At 40.4% G+C, this 14,663-nt stretch overlaps 1 non-coding gene across 1 annotated transcript; it reads right to left on the minus strand.

Annotated features, from left to right (window-relative positions):
* Nucleotides 1–11,232: 11,232 nt before the first annotated feature.
* TRNAG-ACC (transfer RNA glycine (anticodon ACC)) lies at nt 11,233–11,303 on the minus strand. The gene has a single exon. It is a non-coding gene; the product is annotated as a tRNA-Gly (tRNA).
* Between the last annotated feature and the right edge of the window lie 3,360 nt (nt 11,304–14,663).

Genomic DNA, 14,663 nt, shown 5'->3' on the forward strand with positions numbered 1-14,663 from the left:
TATCTGCTCTTGAGAGTTTGAAGTGAAGTGAAGTCAAAGTTGCTCAGTCATGTTGACTCTTTGCAACTTAATGGACTGTGGCCTGCCAGGCTCCTCTGTCTGTGGAATTCTCCAGGCCAGAATACTGGAGTGGGTAGCTGTTCCCTTCTCCAGGGGACCTTCCCAACCCAGAGATCAAACCCAGGTCTCCCACATTCCAGGCGGATTCTTTACTGTCTGAGCCACCAGGGAAGCTTAAAAGGGATGAAGTCACTAAAAAGCCTTGTCATTGCTGTGCAATTCCATTTGCAAGATGATTTTTCTCTTTACCTAGTTTCTTAGTTTGCTGAAAATAAATTTGCTGGTATAATTGTCTTCAGAAGACCACAGGATTCTGTAGCTAATTTATTAGTATGTAACATTTAAATATATATATATATAAGAAGCCACATATGAAACATTACACTTATTAAATAATGGAAAATAACTGTAATGTGGAAGTTCTCTCAGATTATCTTTCTTTTTCTTCCAAATATGAATGTGTTATGGCTGCAGAACCAACATGAGCCAATATCCATAAATGTAAATACTCATAAATGGGAACTTATTGCTGTGAAACTTTGTTAGATTATGATTTGCTCTAGAGAAAAATCTTGAAATTAACCAAATTGATATGAACCTCAAACAGGGAATATATTTACTGAAATGCACACACACACACACACACAAATAAACACAAAAAAATCCCAAACTTGGATGTATACTTGAGAGGGATCCAGAAGACTACTGACTCCAAGACTCACTCACTGATCTGAAGCGACACTTCCTTGCCTTTGTGAGGATTTAGCTGCACAGTCTCTAAGAGATCTTCCAGTTCTGACATACGGAATCTATGATTTTCATAATGTACATGATTCATTAACCTGTTTTTTCCAGTAATTCTTTAGTGTAGTAGCATATTTATTACATAGTACCTTACTGATATCTGATTGTTGCATTGTAATTGATTATTACTCTAGTAGCACTAAATATTGAGATTAATGAAATGCATAGGAAGAAACATGCTTTTGCAAGTCACATGCTTGGTCAAATCTCAATCACTACTTCCTGGGAAATAATGATAGTTGTGATAAAATAATAGGATTTTAGTCCAAACAATCATGGTCTGTAAGGGAACTGTAAAAAGACTTCAACTGATGAGTTTGTTATTGGACACTTCGTATTTAACAAATGTTAACTGAGAGGGTTTTTATCATTGGTAAATATTAAAGTAAATGCAGATTTACAAAGTAGTGGGTTTTCATTTTAGGCGGTACACCAGAATCTCTGCTTTGCTTTTCAGTAAATGAGTCTTGTAAAGTCTCCCTGGGATTAGAAATACAACACATGGATTCATAATCCTGACTTTCAGAAATGTCTTTTTAAAAACTGGAAGGCCAAGCTCTTCATTTATTTTTATTTATTTTTAATTGACAAAGGAATTAAGAAGCAATTTCTGGTTTTATACTTCATTGCCTCTGAGCTAGCTTTCATGTTTAATTCTTGGGCTGGATACATTCTTAATAATTTAATATTTGAAGTATCATAAAGCTAAAAAGATGCAGACATCCTGGTATGGGAAATCAAAATTGCAATTAGAGTATCATCTGAATCAGTCATTAGGGAAAGATCTTTTGAAGTGTTAGTGTAAGGGATAAAATTGCCTTAGGGGTTTTCCTTCAACAGGTTCAGTTTATGTGACTACGAAGGCATTGTTTTTGAATGTGTAATTGCCATTGACTGAATATCTGTGTTACCCCAATCCCCAAATTCATATGTTGAAACCTAACCCCCAATGTGATGGTATTTGGAGGTAGGACCTTTTGGAGGTGATTAGGTCCTGCGGGCGGAGCACTCATGAATGGGATTAGTGTCTTTATAAAAGAGATCCCAGAGAGTTCCCTCACCCCTTTCACCATGTGAGAATACCTCCAAAAGACTGCAGTCTATGAACTAGGAAGTGAGGGTTCACCAGACACTGAATCTACTGATGGACTTCCCAACCTCCAGAACTTGAGAATTAACTTTCGTTATTTATAAGCCTCCTTGTCTCTGGTATTTTGTTATAGCAACCCAGAGAGATTAAGATGATAATAGAAGGAAATAATGTGATTTGGGCTTCCCAAGTAGTAAAGAACCCACCTGTCAATATAGGAGACATTGAGACATGTGGGTTTGATCCCTGGGTCAGGAAAAGCCCCTGGAGGAGTAAATGGCAACCCACTTCAGTACTCTTGCCTGGAGAATCTCATGGACAGGGGAGCATGGTAGGCTACAGTGTGTGGGGTCGCAAAGAGTTGGACATGACTGAAGCGACTTAGCACACAGCAATCTTGTGATTTAATGTAGTTACAAGAGACAGCACCATATTGGTAAGAGGATTCTGAAATAAGGAATATCACTGACATGGGGAACCACAGTTTCACATGCAAAAACATGATTCTAAGGTGTTGCGTGCACGTGTATGCTAAGTCGCTTCAGTTGTGTCCAACTGTTTGCAACCCTAGGGACTGTAGCCCACCAGGCTCCTCTGGCCATGGGATTCTTCAGGTAAGAATACTGAAGTGGGTTGCCATGCTCCAGGGGATCTTCCCAAACCCATGTGTCTTATAAGTCTCCTGCGTTGCAGGCGGGTTCTTTACCACTAGCACCACCTGGGAAGCCCTCTAAGGTGTTAAGCACACAATTTGTGTTGTTAGTGTAAATACAGGTACTATCCCAACCCCCCAGTTTTCCAAAAGTTTGTTTTATACCCCTTTGCTTGTACTAAAGACCTACATTAGTGCCTGTTTTCACTAACTGAAAGAAATCTGAAAAGAATTTCACTTTTACTTAAAAAGGCAAAAAGCAAAAATAGCATTTTGTTTTGCAGCAAGCTGAGTTGTTACAGAGCATAACAGTATCAGGCACCATAGCTTTGAATTGCGTCTGTGAGCATCTGTGCTTTGTCTCCATTTATTTTGTTTCTCCCTTAGCAAGATGTGTCCTAAGGTAATTGCTTCTTTGCTTTATGCCATTGTGGCTCACATAGAATTTCACAGGGGTGTTCTACTTTCTGATAGGAAGGGAAACCTGTCTCATCTTTACTAGTATGATTTTTTCCTGTATAGTAAGATTATATGTAATAAGATTTCCACAATATATTTACAACTCAGCTGTAGGAAGGCAGAGAGGTGGTAGGTAGAGAGCAATGTCTAGGCTTCTACTTCTAACTCTGCCATATTTTAATAGCTGCTACCTTGGGCAAGTCCCCTTCCTGCCATAGTCCTCTGTTTCCTCAAATGTAACATGAATAGCTTAGATGAGAGGCCTTTAAGGGATTCTAAAAACATGGTCCTAGGCTTGCAGCTGGGCAATAATTTTTCACCTGATGGATCATGTATGTCAGTCACTCAGTCGTGTCTGACTCTTTGCGACCCCGTGGACTGTAGCCCACCAGGCTGCTCTGTCTATGGGATTCTCCAGGCAAGAATACTGAAGCAGGCAGCCATTTCCTTCTCCAGGGGATCTTCCCAACCCAGGAATCAAATCTGGGTCTCCTGCACTGCAGACAGATTCTTTACATCTGAGCCACCAGGGAAGCTGAATCTAAAAGTATAAGTTCTTTCTTCAGCTGTTGCAGGCAAATAACACAGGATTCCAGAGACTATCGTTTTATGTATGACTAAGAGAAGGCACTGGCACCCCACTCCAGTACTCTTGCCTGGAAAACCCCATGGACGGAGGAGCCTGGTAGGCTGCAGTCCATGGGGTCGCTAAGAGTCGGACACAACTGAGCGACTTCACTTTCACTTTTCACTTTCATGCATTGGAGAAGGAAATGGCAACCCACTCCAGTGTTGTTGCCTGGAGAATCCCAGGGACGGGGGAGCCTGGTGGGCTGCCGTCTACGGGATCGCACAGAGTCGGACACGACTGAAGTGACTTAACAGCAGCAGCAGGAGAACCTGCTTTTTAGCTTAACAAATACTCATATACAGCTTACTCCATGCCTGGCACCGCCCCAAGCAATGTATAAATACTGATTAAGCAACACTGTAGGGAGATGTTAATTCTATTGCCCCCACTTTATGGCTGAAAAACTGAGGCACAAAGACCTTAGGTAATTTGCCCAAAGACACATAACCAATAAACAGCACAGTTACAATTTAAATCTAGCAATCTGACTCCAGAGTCCATGCACTTGACCATTATTGTATACTATTAACTTATGAAGATCTTACTGTATAGCACAGAGAACTATATTCCATATCCAATGATAAAAAATAATGAAAAAGAACATATATATGTATACACATATATATGTGTGTGTGTGTGTGTGTGTGTGTGTGTGTGTGTGTATTAGTCACTCGGTCGTGTCTGACTGTCCATGGAATTTTCCAGGCAAGAATACTGGAGTGGGTAGCAATTTCTTTCTTCAGGGGATCTTTTCGACTCAGGGATCAAACCCAAGTCTCCTGCATTGCAGGTAGCTTCTTTACTATCTAAGCCACCAGGGAAGCCCATACATATAGATAGTTGAATTTGCTGTACAGCAGTAATTAACACAAATCAACTATACTTCAATTTAAAAAAAAAAATTACCAAGAGAGTGATTAATGATTTTTGAAGCTTGATCTTCAGAAGCTAAAATCAGTACATTGCTTAAGCTTACTGAAAACTCAAATTCAGGGTTGTAAGGCTCCCATGGTGCTTGTTCACACACAGCTTGCTGCTAGAGTTCTCTTGGTTTTCAGTAAGACTATTTTAACAGCAGCTCATTTGCAAACCCACAGTGGTTTGTGATTTACCAAGATCGTGTCTTTTGCATTTGAATTTTAAATTACTGTTGGTGTGTTTTGAATAATTTCATCAAGAGTGTGCCTTCCTTCATTCTCAGCTTTCATATTATTTCTCTTTGGGCTTTACTGAATGTAAGAAGGAGGCGACACTGAGCCATATTTTTCTTTTTAAGAAATTTATTTATTTGGCTGTGCTGTGTCTTAGTTGTGGCATGCAGGATCTTGATTGCTGTGCACAGGTTCAGTAGTTACAGCTCGTGGTCTTAGTTGCGCCTCAGCATATGGGATCTTAGATAACTAACCAGGGATTGAACCCACGTCCCATGCATTGCAAGGCAGATTCTTAACCACTGGAGCACCAGGGAAGTCCCACCGTATTTGTCTTGATGTCCTCTCTCTTAGCTCTTAAAGACTGTTACAGCTCTGAGATCACATACTTCTTGTAAGGGCTCAGTTTAGTGTTCTCATTCCCTTTACGTCCTATATAAGCAGAGTGAAGAGGATGGGGGAGGTGTTTAGTCTTCCAATTTCAATTTATTTCTCTAGTTACCTCTAGGCAATTTAATGAGGACCATGCACAATGAAAGGTGGACTGAGGAAGTAAATTTTATGGTGCCGTATTTACACTTTCAAAAACAGCACAGGTTACTACTTAAAAATTCAGGTTCTAATTTTAATGATCGAAAAAGCAATATAGTTCAGTTTATGCTTTTTCTAACTATTACAAAGACCTAGACCAACCCTTTTCCCTTTTACAACAAAATTTATAGTTCCTATAAAGCTGTGTGGCTTACATTTAGGGAGATGAGGCAGGTATAGAAATGCAATATTGGTATATTCAGTAAGTCTCAGAGTGGAACAATTTCCATGACAACTTATTTCAGTCTTCTTTAATGAAACATTTGCACAGTTCATATACAGAATCAGCATTCTGTTGTTTGGCTCCCAGCATATTATTCTGTGGTATAAGATGTCATGTGTTCCAATTCTGGTGTCACATGCTGATATTTTTTAGATACAGAAAAATAATGCCATTATTCAATGGTAGAATAACTGTTGTGTGCTGGTCTCAGCTGATCAATAACCAATGTTGTGGCTGGATTGGCCCTTATGGCTCTTACTATGATTGAAAGATAACTTCAGCAATAACCATCAGGAGAAAATTTGTAAAAGATTTATTACACATCCTGGAAATTATATGGCACATCTAGGGCCACTTGGGCTTCCCTTGTGGCTTAGTTGGTAAAGAATCTGCCTGCCATGCTGGAGACCTGGGTTCGATTCCTGGGTTGGGAAAATCCCCTGGAGAAGGGAAAGGCTACCTGCTCCAGTATTCTGGCCTGGGGAATTCCATGGACTGTATAGTCCTCGGGGTTGCAAAGAGTCGGACACGACTGAGCGACTTTCACTACCTAAGGTTAAGTCTCACTACTAGGGCCACACAGTGAGGTTGTGGGAATAAAGGGGAAAAGAGGGAAAGAGGGAGAGATTCCAAGGGCCTGGTGTTCTATTTATTGGGGTCAATCCATACTTTTGCACCATGTGAACCAGCATGTGATTTAAGTGTGTTCATGAATGTGTGCATGTTACATACAAACTGTATATTTGGACCTCAGCCTTGTGTTCTTTCACATGTTTCACCTATGGAGCCTCCACATGTGACAGTTTAGGGGCCAAGATTGGACCAGGTGGTTACTCAGAGCTTCTGAAGTAACAGAATCAGAGGGCATAGCCAAATCAGGGTTGAGAAAAACGAGACTTCAGAATTGGGAAAATGGTATCAAGTTTTTGGTCCAGTATGAGATGAGGCTGTAAATGGCATAATTAATAACAAAGGTCAAAGCTGGGATGAAAAGGATCACTTAGGACACTGAATAAAAGGTAGGTTGTGAAGCAGATTGGAACAGAGACTGTGGATAAATGTTAAGAATGCCCTAGAGGAGTCCTCCTTATCCATGGCTTTGCTTTCTGAGGTTTTAGTTACCTGAGGTCCAACATGGTCTGAAAATATTAAATAGTAAATTCCAGGATATGCAGTGCACAAATTTTAAGTTGCGCACCCTTCTAAGTAGCACAGTGAAAGCTCATGACATCAGCCATCCCTCCCAGGACATGCATTACTCCCTTGTCCAGAGGAACCCCCCCATTAGTCATCTAGTAGCTGCCTCGGTTATCAGACAGAGGCAGCACTGCAGTGCTTGCATCTAAGTAATCCTTGCTTTATACTTAATAATGGCCTCAAAGCACAAGCGTAGTGATGCTTGCAGTTCAAATATGCCAAAAAGAAGCTGTAAAGCGTTTCCTTTAAGTGAAAAGGTCTAAGTTCTCAACCGAATACAGAAAGAAAACATTGTATGCTGAGGCTTCTGTGAAGAAGGAAAAAGAAATTTGTGCTAGTTTTGCTGTCACACCTCAAACTGAAAAACTATGGCCACAGTGTGTGATAAGCGCTTGAGATGGAAAAGGAATTAAATGTATACAATAAGGTATTTTGAGAGAGACCACGTTCACATAATTTTTATTACAGTAAATTCTTGCAATCATTCTATTATTAGTTATTGCCATTAATCTCTAATTTAGACATTAAACTTTATCATAGGTGTGTATGCATAGGAAAAGCATTGTATATATAAGATTTGGCACTGTCCTCTGTTTCAGGCATCCTCTAGGGATCTTGGAACATGTTCTCCACGAAGAAGGGGGGACCACTGTACATGTGGGTGGGGGTAGAGGTGGCCTGACGCCATGCTGTGGACATGATTCCTCAAAGGAGGTTTACAGAGCTAGATATCAGCTGTATTCAACTGAAACCTTGGGAAGGAGTGGATCATCCTTTCTTATGCCCTTGGATTGCCTGTTCAAGCCAGGCATATGTATAGTTGTGTAGGAGATGGATTGCTTCAATGCTATGACCCTTAGAGCAAGCTTCAAAGCAGCTTTCACAACCATGCTGCAAGCTATCGGACAGCTGTGTGGCCTTGGGAAGTTTGTAGGTTGCGCTCAGATGCTCAGTCATGTCCAACTCTTTGTGACTCTATGAACTGTGGTCCACCAGGGTCCTCTGTTCATGGGATTTTCCAGGCAAGAATATTGGAGTGGGTTGCCATATCCTCCTCTAGGGGATCTTCCTGACCCAGGGATCGAACCTGTGTCTCCCACATCTCCTGCATTGTTAGGTGGATTTTTACCACTAATGCCTTAGGGAAGCCTAGGGCTCTAGAATTGTGTGGGAAGGAATAGACGATTTCTTCAGTGAGTTTTTCTTCATATTGAGGGCTTAGAAATAAGGCTCATGTATATTTTACTGTTATTACATATCATATCAAAAAAGCCATGTAGGTGAATTTGTGAGCAGTGCCCATTACATCTATCTAGTGAGTTTGTGGTAAAATTGTTTACTAAGATTTGTGTGCAACTACCCTACAGGTGAGTTCAGGGTATCCCACTCCTTTCAAATTTCTGTTGAAATACCCAGTAACAATTATCTTTCAGAAAGTTCAAGACATGGGTTTTTGATGAAGATTGTGATTTTCGGAATGGTGCAAAACAGCTGTTATTTTGAGCTAGCTTTCCGAAGAGATGTCTTATTCAAAAGTTTAATATCAGAATTGAGGGATTTAAGTGGTTGAGATCTACACATGTTTAATTTTCTGCAAATTTTATTTTTTATTTTCATTGGTGAAAAATTAGATGAAATTATGATGTGCTAGCATCTTAATTTTAATTCCTTTTAAAATAAATAATACATTAGCTCTCTTGCCCCAGAGGGAAGAATATAATTGAAACATGTATTCATTTCTTCTAGACAGAAAAAGTAAGAGGTAATGGCATACTTTGACACCTTAGTGGCTTTTTGAAATCTCCAAGAGACCGGGGTCGGGGGGGGCGGTTCACATAATACTGTCACATTTTTGTTAGAAACAAACATATTCCTCTTGTTACTTCTTTGTCAAAAGTATTCATTTCGCCTTTAAATAATGTTTCATAAGTTTCTATATCTAGCTAATATAAGAGCATCTTTGTTGAAGTCTCTTATGAAACTTTGTATACACAGTGGAGATTTAAAAATTAATATTATAATTTGCTTTGTAAATTATAATATTTACAAAGACCACCTGACCTGCCTCTTGAGAAATTTGTATGCAGGTCAGGAAGCAACAGCTAGAACTGGACATGGAAAAACAGACTGGTTCCAAATGGGAAAAGGAGTACGTCAAGGCTGTATATTGTCACCCTGCTTATTGAACTTATATGCAGAGTACATCATGAGAAACGCTGGGCTGGAAGAAGCACAAGCTGGAATCAAGATTGTCGGGAGAAATATCAATAACCTCAGATATGCAGATGACACCACCCTTATGGCAGAAAGTGAAGAGGAACTAAAAAGCCTCTTGATGAAGGTGAAAGAGGAGAGTGAAAAAGTTGGCTTAAAACTCAACATTCAGAAAACGAAGATCATGGCATCTGGTCCCATCACTTCATGGGAAATAGATGGGGAAACAGAGGAAACAGTGTCAGACTTTATTTTCTGGGGCTCCAGAATCACTGCAGATGGTGACTGCAGCCATGAAATTAAAAGACGCTTACTCCTTGGAAGGAAAGTTATGACCAACCTAGATAGCATATTCAAAAGCAGAGACATTACTTTGCCAACTGCAGATGGTGACTGCAGCCATGAAATTAAAAGACGCTTACTCCTTGGAAGGAAAGTTATGACCAACCTAGATAGCATATTCAAAAGCAGAGACATTACTTTGCCAACAAAGGTCCGTCTAGTCAAGGCTATGGTTTTTCCAGTGGTCATGTATGGATGTGAGAGTTGGACTGTGAAGAAGGCTGAGCACCGAAGAATTGATGCTTTTGAACTGTGGTGTTGGAGAAGACTCTTGAGAGTCCCTTGGACTGCAAAGAGATCCAACCTGTCCATTCTGAAGGAGATCAGCCCTGGGATTTCTTTGGAAGGAATGATGCTAAAGCTGAAACTCCAGTACTTTGGCCACCTCATGTGAAGAGTTGACTCATTGGAAAAGACTCTGATGCTGGGAGGGATTGGGGGCAAGAGGAGAAGGGGACGACAGAGGATGAGATGGCTGGATGGCATCACCCACTTGATGGACGTGAGTCTGAATGAACTCCAGGAGTTGGTGATGGACAGGGAGGCCTGCCGTGCTACGATTCATGGGGTCGCAAAGAGTCGGACATGACTGAGCGACTGAACTGAACTGGACTTGCTTTGTAAAACAATGTAGTCCTATATTGTAACAGAACACTTCAAGAGTCTAGGAGTGGCTCATCTAGGGGTAATTTATGACACAAAATAGAACACTCATGGTTATGCATTGGTGATGTTGATGGTGTATCTACAATATAGCCCCACTAATTCCTTACTAAAAATAGTAGTGATGACTCCTATTCTAGGGCCATTAGACCACATATCATGCTGTTCTGTAATTGTTTATGTGTCTACTTCCCTCTCTGCAGTGTGAGTTTTTCAAGGGCATGGTCCATGTCTCATTCATTTTTCTATTCCCTGCAGTGTTAAATTCAGTGCCAGGCCCATAATATTTGCTCTATAAATACCTGCTGTTTGCTTTGTATAGGAAAACAGAACTGTTTTAATGATTCTTATTTGGATGTCAGAATTTTCAAACTCCAAGAATTTTCAAACTCAAACTTACATGGAGGTATTACATGCTTGCCCCACCTCTTTCCCCCATGTCTATTGTCTTTTCCAAATATATTATATCCTTAACTTCAGCCATAGGTTCCATCCTATTCTAAACTGTATGTACTCAGGGGAGAGGCACCAGCACCACCACAGGCCCTCTTCTGTGAAGGTCGGGGCTAGTGTGTGCTGTATTTGTAGGAATAGGGATAAGACTGTGGGCTGAGCATGTGACTAACAGGGGACTTGTACTTTGCCATCCTTTTCCAATAGGGAGTCTAGTTTGGCCTGGATTTGTGTGTATGCAAAGTAGGTGCCACCTGTATCATGTGATCCTGCCATGTCTGAAATGCATCTGTAGGGAGTTGGAATGGCCATGGTTTGTCAGTACATGGTCAGTTGTATCTTGAATTGGTGGAGACAAATGGGTAGTTACACCTTAGGGATATATGTCATAATTGTGACAGTCCAAGAAGTTTGAGAAACTGCAAAACAGTCAAATGAACGTGCTTTGTAGTGTCAGAAGATTTGGGTTTGTGTTGTAATGATGTATTAGTTGCCCAGTAGTGTCTGACTCTGCAACTCCATAGATTGTAGCCTGCCAGGCTCCTCTGTCCATGGGATTCTTCAGGCAAGAATACTGAAGTGGGTAGCCATTCCCTTCTCCAGGAGATCTTCCCAACCCAGGGATTGAACCTGGATCTCCTGTATGGCAGGCAGATTCTTTACAGTCTCAGCCATCAGGGAAGCCCCAAACATGAGTGTTCTTGCATTGGCCGGGAATCAAACCCAGGCCTCCTGCATGGTAGGCAAGAATTCTACCACTAAACCACTAATGCTTACAGTGGTAATGATGTGGTTTGGGTTAAATCACATGACTTCCCTGAAACCCATTTTCTCATCCATAAACTGAACTTAATAATAACAACTAAAAAAAATAATAGCAACTCTATTGCCTTATGATCTAGCAATTCCACTCCTAGGCATACATCTGGGAAAAAAGCATGGTTTGACAGGATACATGCACCACAGTGTTCATTGTAGCACTGTTTACAATAGCTAAGACATGGAAGCAACCTCAGGGTCCATCGACAGATGAATGGATAAAGAAGATGTGGTACATACATACAATGGAAATTACTCAGCCATAAAAAAGAATGAAACAATGCCATTGCAACAACACAGATGAACCTATAGACTATCTTACTACATGAAGTCAGATAGAGAAGGAGAAATATTATATGATATCTCTTATATATAGAATCTGAAATATGACACAAATAAACCCATCTATGAAACAGAAACGGAATTACATACATATAGAACAAACTGGTGGTTGCCAAGGGGGAGGCAGATTGGGGAGGGATGAATTGGGAGTTTTGGATTAGCAGATGCAAGCTTTAATACATAAAATGGATAAAAATAGGGTCCTACTAAGATCATGGCATCTGGTCCCATCACTTCATGGGAAATAGATGGAGAAACAGTGCCAGACTTTATTTTTTTGGGCTCCAAAATCACTGCAGATGGTGATTGCAGCCATGAAATTAAAAGACACTTACTCCTTGGAAGAAAAGTTATGACCAACCTAGATAGCATATTAAAAAGTGGAGATATTATTTTGCCAACAAAGGTCTGTCTAGTCAAGGCTATGGTTTTTCCAGTGGTCATGTACGGATGTGACAGTTGGACTGTGAAGAAAGCTGAGTGCTGAAGAATTGATGCTTTTGAACTGTGGTGTTGGAGAAGACTCTTGAGAGTCCCTTGGACTGCAAGGAGATCCAACCAGTCCATCCTAAAGGAGACCAGTCCTGGGTGTTCTTTGGAAGGACTGATGCTGAGGCTGAAACTCCAATACTTTGGCCACCTCATGCAAAGAGTTAGCTCATTGGAAAAGACACTGATGCTGGGAGGGATTGGGGGCAGGAGGAGAAAGTGTCGACAGAGGATGAGATGGCTGGATGGCATCACCGACTCAATGCACATGAGTTTGGGTGAACTCCGGGAGTTGGTGATGGACAGGGAGGCCTGGAGTCTGCGATTCATTGGGTCGCAAAGAGTCGGACACGACTGGACGACTGAACTGAACTGAACTGAATGTATAGCACAGGGAACAATGTTCAATATTCTGCAAGAAAACATGATAGAAAAGAATATGAAAAATCATAATGGAAAAGAATATTAAAAAGGATATGTAACTGAATCACTTTGTTGTATACTAAAAACTAATACAACATTGTAAATAAACTATATTTCAATAAAAAACAATCGCATGCTTATTAGCCTCATAAGGAAATTTTGAAGACTAAATGTAATGATATATGTGAAAATAATATGACATAAATATAAAAATATTATCACATATTTAATTGTAATTTCAAGTGTTCAAACTTGTGTTGCACTAAGTATGAGAAAGAAGCTTCTTTTCTATTATGTTGTACTATTTTGATATTATTCTGGCTAAAATGTAAAATCTCAGATAGTTAAATCATTATATAGACTCTGGCCACATTGAATAAAAAAATCCTTTAAATAAGGTAATTTTTCAAGAAGGTGTAGATGCTGCAAGTGGCAACCAGAGGCATGATTTGCGACTAATAAGACCTTGCATTATCTTAAAAAGTTACTTATTTGGAACAGTGCTCCAGGAAATCTAATTTGAGATCATTTAAATGTCAGTAAATTAAGGGGCCCAGGTGATTAAATATAGTGTACAGATATTAAAAGCTGCAGGGATGAAGGGCAAGGACATTATTCTCATTCTGACTAAGAATTGCTACACAGAGTTCTTTTTCTAGTGTAGTAGATATTAAAAGCTACACCTTTTGTTTTGCATTTCTGAAAACTCAATAGTGGATTAGGAAATGTGGAGAGAAGATAGAATAATACATTTTGATATCCTTAAGACCTTGAATGCTTTCCCTTGCCTTTAGAGTAAAATTAAGTAGAGTAAAATTAAGCTGAAAAAACTAAGTTGGAGAAGGTGTTATATAATTCTTGGGATTTCCATTGACGACTTCCATTCCAAGTTCCTCTTGTGACCACCTTAAATTAATATTTAAATTTTTATTAAATGATTACTATATCCTGGGCAACAGATTTGGAGGGAGAAGGAATCCACAGAAGCATGAGGTGTAATTCTTTTTTTAATATGTATTTGTATTTATATGGTTGTGCTGGGTCTTAGTTGCAGCATGTGGACTCTTAGCTGTGGCACGTGAGATCTAGTTCCCTGACCAGGGATAGAACCCATGTGTGCTGCACTGAGAGCATGGAGTCTTAGCCACTGGACCATCAGGGAAGTCCCAAGACATGATTCTTTTGAGGGGTGTCTCAGTGTCGGCCAAATGTTTTGGAACTTTAGTAAGCCTAAGAATCACCTGGAGAGCTTGTGAAAATGCAGATTTTCAGCACTCATCTGCAGAGCTTTTGATTCCACAGGGCTGGATTGGAGCTCTGGAGTCTGAATTGCTATGAAGAACCCAGGTAATTCTAATTCACACTCTACACTGATCTGGAGGAAGCAGCAGTTATGTATCAGTACAAAGAATTGTGGTTAACAGTAGAGATACAGAACCTAACGGGAGTATTGGGAATGGGGAAATGACTTGTGTCTGGTGAAATTTAGGGAAGTCTGCAAAACGAAGTCTGGTTTGAGCTGAGCAATGAAGGCAGGATGGCTACAGGTGGGTACAGCAAGGTGGAGTGGAGTGGGGCGGGGACGGAGAATCAAAGAGGCAGGAGGAAGCATTCCAGGTGGAGGGTTAGCCAGCACAAAGGTCCATATGTGGAAGCACTTGGGGAATGGTAAATGATCTGATAAGGCCAGATTGTGAAGTACCTGTAGTACTATAGTAGTTGTTGTTGTTCAGTTGCTCAGTCATGTCCTACTCTTTGCGACCCCATGGACTGCAGCACAGCAGGCTTCTCTGTCATTCACGATCTTCCAGAGTTTGCTCTAAATCATGTTCATTGAGTCAGTGATGTCATCCAACCATCACATCCTCTGTTGCTCCCTTCTCTTCCTGCCCTCAATCTTTCCCAGTAACCGGCTTGTAGTGGGAGATACAATAAAGAAAAGAGAGCCAAGTATAGACTGTGGAGTTCTTTGAAGTAGTCTGACTTCTTTTTAAAGGCAACAAGAGCCTTTGAGGTCTTCTAAGAAGGAATGCCACCAATATGGCAGAAAGCAAAGAAGA

Source organism: Bos javanicus, chromosome X (assembly GCF_032452875.1).
Source record: "Bos javanicus breed banteng chromosome X, ARS-OSU_banteng_1.0, whole genome shotgun sequence".
Taxonomy (NCBI): domain Eukaryota; kingdom Metazoa; phylum Chordata; class Mammalia; order Artiodactyla; family Bovidae; genus Bos; species Bos javanicus.